Consider the following 6,000-nt stretch of genomic DNA (forward strand, 5'->3'; position numbering starts at 1 on the left):
AAATATTGTTAGAGTAACAAAAAGGGACGCAGGGGCGTGAAGCGAGCACCTGCTGTTGGACCTGTTCCGTTCAGGCTCCCTGCACCTTTTGCACGTGGAGAGGGTCGCCCTGAGGGATCGTGGGCCAGGCCAGGCAGGATCCTCACGCAGACATCCACGCAAACGGCCACCCTCCCGAGGTCCTGCGTCTCCACCAGCACATGGGCTCCTGCCAGAAACTGGACAGATGCTCACACAAGGTGTGAGGCTGGCTCCTCTCCACCGATAGGCCTTCCTGGCACGTGTCCACACCCTGGTCACTTCCTGTTTCAAAAATCCATCGGATGCAGAGATTCACAGTGCTGGACGTGTGGCCAGAGAGAATCCCAGGGTAGTGATTGTCCCAGAGAATGAGGATTCCTCTGTCTCTCCTGCAGCATCTCGGCTGGCTGCTGTACATAGTGAATGTCACTGTCCAGAGGTGGTGGCTGTCGTTGTAGGAGGCTCAGGACACGGAGGCATCTCCTTGTTTTGGGAAGGCTCCAAATGCTAGTCATCACCTTCGAGTCAACCCTGTGCACCACAGTTAATGTTCCACAGAGTCTTTGCGAGTAGATCACCAGGCCTTTCCCTCTAGTTTTAGTCCAGAGAGAAAGAAGCCTGTTGAGTGTCATAGCCACACAGAAGTGTTCACTGAGACTGATGGTCCCTGGACTCTGTCGGCTGGAATCGAGCCCAGTTCTGCTACATGATGTTGTTAGGGGCTATCAAGTCGCCTTTATAAACAACAGTTCTGCACCCTGTGTTACCCTGCCCCATCCTCACCACCTGATAGGGTAAGCTCATTGTTCAGCCATGTGTCAGTCCATTTGTTGGAGTGCTTCCTCTCTTGCTATGACCCTCCACCTTTCCCTACATGATGTCCCTCTTCAAGGACTGACCCCTCCTGACAACATGCCCAGAGTACGTGAGACAAGTTCACCCTCCTTGCACTTCCTCCAAGATGCTGGCAGCCCGTGCCCACGGGATGTTCAGTACCCACCTCCAGCCCCACAGCCCTGAGGCATCACCGCTGCTTCTGCCTTCCTGGGTCACTGTCCAGCTTCCAGATGCATTGGAAGCAACTGAAAAGGCCATGGCTTGGATCAGCTGCACCTTAGTCTTTAAGCTGACATCCTGGCTCCTTAGCACTGTGGAGAGGTGCATGGCAGGTGAGAATTCTACCATCTCCGAGAGCCACTATTGCTTTCATGTGGCTGCCTTCCAGCGAGCCTTCCTGGTTCGTGTGAAGTCTCCTCTTGTAACCTGTACCAGCACTGGCTTTCCTGCCCCACCTGCTGGAGCATGAGCTGAGGGCGTGTTTGAACCAGCCACTGCGTGCAGCTGCTCCAGCAGACAGTTTTGACCAAAACCCACTGCGCTTGAGTTGATTCAAAGTCCATAGGACCCAGTGGGCGGTCCCCAGAGGTTACTGAAGGTTATAACTGTCGATGCCAGCAGAGTGCCTCAGCGTTCTCCTGCAGCGCGGCTGGTGGGTTTGAACAGCCCTCCTTTTCATTCACCAAATCCTTGAACTATTGCACCTCCAAGGCTGCTTTTAGACCAAAAGGACTTGGTCTGTGAGCAGTGGCTTCGACAAAACCAACGTGGAGATTGTCAGAGACCTAAAGCCTCTGACAGATGGGGACTTAGCGGAAGCTTAGAAATGAGACCAAGCCACCGGTCATGAAGGGGGGGACGTATCCCAAGGTCGTGAGCTGAAAGTCACAGTGTCATGGCTTGTGTCCTGCTGTGTATCCATTTGTCCAGGTGAGACTTCCTGTGGTCAGGAGGAAATGGGGTGCTGTTGAAGACAGACAAACCTGGGAGCTTATGGTCTGAGCAGAACCAGCCAGGAATCCAGGATGTCCCAAGAACAGTGGGCTTGTGGGTGGCTGCACCCTGGGGGGGCCAGGCCTGCTCGCAGGCGGCACCCTGGCCTCTAAATCAGGAGTGGCGGGGCCTCTGCCCTGGGGGCTCAGGCTGGCCTTCGAGACACAGACCCTAGGAAAACAAAAAGCAGGTCAGGTCCACTGTGACTCAAGGTGACCCGTGTGAGTCAGAGCAGAACTATGTCCAAGGGTTTTCTCTCCGTTTTAATGACAAATTTATTGAAGTGAAACTTAATGCCACACCCCTCAGTCATTTAAAGGGTACGCGCTTTGCAGTAGCTTTGCTAGTATAGTCTATAAGGAGGTGTGCTGCTGACCCTGGGGTGTAGTCTCCAGTGGTTCGAATCCACCAGCAGCTCCACAGGAGAAAAATTCACAGCTTTGTACAACTGTCACCAGCATCAATTTTAGATGCCTTTCATCACCCTACAAAGAAACCCCATATCCACTGTCCATCACTCTCCACTTTCTCTGAACTTCTCACACCCTGGCTGCTCCCTAGAGCTGTCAAGGGCTGATATTTTTAATTTTTATATTAATTTTAATGGAAGTTTACAGAGACTTAGGGTTTCCAGTCATTCATTGTTATACTTTTTCCCCTGTCCACCCCTACCCGCCCCATTCACTCTCCTCCTTGAAAAGAAAAAAAAAAAAACAACACCACCTTTCAATTGTTAGGCAGTCCCTCCCCCCAAGTCCACTCCACTATGCAGCCTTCACTCTGGACTTCTGTAATGACAAGAATACCCATTCATATGTCCCTTTTAAACAGGTATCTCCCTCATCTGTTTCATTGCATACACATCATTCCTCCCCTCCTTTTTTGTCTTCCCTCAACCCTGATGTCCCATTTTACAACAGTGGCTCTATGCAATATTTGTCCTTTTGTGACTGAGATATTTCACTCAGCATAATGTCCTCTAGGATCATCCATTTTCCACAATATTTCATGCGTTCCTTATTTTTCAATGCAGCATAGTATTCCACTGTGTGACTATACCACAGTTTCTCTATCCATTTGTTTGTTGATGGGCACTTGAGTTGTTTCCAGCTCTTTGCTATTGCAAACAAAAAGGCTGATTTTTTTTTTTAAAGTAGACCAGCAGGCCTTTGTCTGAAGTACCCCAAGGGTGGCCTTGCACCCCCAGTTTTTCAGTTAGCAACTGAGTGTATTAACTGTCCTGTGCTCGGTGGTGCAGTGGGCTAAGCTCTGAGGCTCAGCACGAGGGTGGACCACCAACCACTCTGCTGGAGAACATGTGGTGTTCATGTCTAGTCGGTGCAGTTCCCTCAGGCCTGACCATTCCTTGAGGGGGCCTGGTAATGTCTTGAAAAGGCCTGATGAGGGGACTAGATGGCCAGATCCTGACGAGCAGGGCCTGGTCACATACTGGCAGTGTGTGCCCCCAAATTCCTAAGCAAACTCTCATCCCCTCTTAAATCTCAACAACACCTGTAAAAGGAAACTGCTTCTGTCTGCCTGCACGCCATTCTGATCTCTGCACACAGTCAGCTAGTATCCCTCTCCAGTCTACTTAATAAAGGCCTGCTCGTAGCTTGGGACCAGCTGCTCCTCTCTCTATCCCTATCTCTATCTATCTATGCCTCTCTCTCCCCCCCTCCCCCCTTCTCTCTCTGCCTCTCTCTCTCTGCCTCTCTCTCTCCTCTCTCTGCCTCTCTCTCTGCCTCTCTTGCACGCACGCTCGCTCTCCTCCCTGCCTCTCTCCCCCCTCTCTCTCTCTGCCTCTCTCCTCTCTCTCTCTGCCTCTCTCTCTCTACCCCTCTCTTTCTCTGCCTCTCTCTATCTGCCTCTCGCGCACACGTGCACGCTCTCTCTCTCCCCCCTCTCCCTCCCTCTCTCTCTGCCTCTCTCTCGTGCACACTCTCTCTCTCCCACTCTCTATCTGCCTCTCTCGAGCACACGCTCTCTTTCTCCCCCATCTCTCTCTGCCTCTCTCTCTCCCCTCCCTCTCTCTCTGTCTCTGTCCCTCTTTGCTTCCCTCTCTCTCTCTGCTTCTCTCTCTCCCCCTCCCTCTCTCTGCCTCTCTCTCTGTCTCTGCCCTCTTTGCTTCCCTCTCTCTCTCTCTCTGCCTCTCTCTCTCTCCCCCTCTCTCTCATGCGCACTCTCTCTCTCCCCCCCCTCTCTCTGTCTCTCTCTCCCCCCTCCCTCTCTCTGCCTCTCTGTCTCTGTGTCTCTCTTTGCTTCCCTCTCTCTCTCTGCCTCTCTCTCTCTCTCTGCACCCATTGTCATTGCTCTTTTGCTAACAGGTGCCATCAAGCTAACTACTGCTTGGTGACGCTGTGAACAATAGATCTGAATCTTGCTTTATCCTGCACCATCTTCACCTGTGCCCATTGTTATGGGGCTCCTCAATCCATTGTGTTGGGGCCCTCCTCTGACTTCATGATCCTCCACCTCTCCCAGCACTCTCACGATCTCCCTGGTCGCTCTTCCTCCGAGACATACCTGTTCATCATTTTGGCCGTCCCCTCAGTACTCTGCCAACACCACACTTCAAAGACAGTGTTTCTTCTCTGGTCTTCCTAATTCACCATCACACTTTTAAATGTACACGGACAGTCTGAACTCAGAGAGGTTCCAGGCTTGGCAACCCTGCAGGCTGTTCTGTGCTGTACTGCATACAGGGTTGCTGTGTTATTGTTGCTGCGTTATTGTTGCTGCTGCTGTTGTTAGGTCCTGTCGAGTCGAGTGCTACACCCAGCGACCCTGTGAACAGCAGACCTGGACCCTGATCTACCCTGCGCCTCGGCCTGTGTCAAATGCCACAGTGTGTGCTGTGCATGGGGATCTATTCGACGGCCCTGAGATTGGTTTTTCTGGGAGGTTAACCATGTGCGTTCCCCCACCCCCAGGAATGCCCTGAGAGCCTTAGAAGTTCACAGGAAGGATTCACAGCAACCACATTAGGCTTTGTCACTGGTGCACCTCAAACGGCCTGTGTGCCATCTCTGAGGGACGCTCAGGGCTTAGCTAGCTGCATTGAGCCCTGCAGGGTGCAACGTGCTGAGCCCAATAAACACACACACCCTGAACAAATAGGGGCAGCACTGTCAACCAGGCTTCTCACGAGGCTTTCCAAACTGCAAGAGGTGGAGAGAAGGAGACAGCCCTGCAGAGAGCAAACCCCACGCCTACAAAACGGCCATGAGAGTCCGAGGGTGGAAAGGTCCACTTGGATAGTGAGAGTTCATCTCACATACATGGGACAAGGAGACTCCAGTCCCTGGAGAAGGACACTGTTGTCAGGTGTCACCAAGCCGACTGTAACTGACAGGGGCCCTATGGGCAGCAGACCGGAACCCCATCCACGAGGTCTCTGTCATGTCACCGTGGTGGTATGTGCCGTCAAGTCGCCTGTGTACAGCAGCTCTGAAGCCTGCCCTGTCCTGATCCAGTCTCACTGACTCGTACACCACACCTACCCCCGTTGCCCCAGTCACTGTGTCAATCCATCTCATCGGGGTCTTCCTCTCCTTTGCTGTCCCCTCCACCCTCCCAAACATGATGTCCTTCTCCAGTGACTGCTTCCTCCTGGCCACATGGCCAGAATATGTGAGATGGAGCTTCAAAATTCTAGTCTCCAAGGAGAAACTTGGTTTCACCCTAAGACCTATTTGTTTTCTTGGTGGTCCATAGCATGTTCAAGACTCTTCTCCAGCACCACAACTCAAAGACACTGATTCTTCTTCTGTCATCCTTAGTCATTGTCCAGCTCTCTGATGCATTGCCCGTAATTGTGAAGTCCAGGGACTGGATCAGGCACACCTTAGTCTCTAGACTGACATAACTACCACTTTATCAACCGAAAAATCCACCAAAATCCTGCAGGAGGGCAGGGAAGGGCCAGGACCAGGGTGAGGGGTGCAGGGATGGGATGGCCGGGCAAAGGAAGCAAGGATGGGACAGGCCCTGAGAGGGACAGGGACAGGGCAGGGCCGGCATGGGGGGCCTAGGAAGGAGCAGGGGTGGGGCTCAAGGTGGGAGTAGGGAGCAGTGGGCCCAGGGGTGGGATCTGGGCCGGGCTGCTCTGGCCATTTCTCTATGATGATCAGAGAAGTGGAGCATGCC

The sequence above is a fragment of the Elephantulus edwardii genome, unplaced genomic scaffold (assembly GCF_000299155.1).
Source record: "Elephantulus edwardii isolate Elephantulus edwardi_28Jun2011 unplaced genomic scaffold, EleEdw1.0 scaffold00086, whole genome shotgun sequence".
In the NCBI taxonomy this organism is placed as follows: domain Eukaryota; kingdom Metazoa; phylum Chordata; class Mammalia; order Macroscelidea; family Macroscelididae; genus Elephantulus; species Elephantulus edwardii.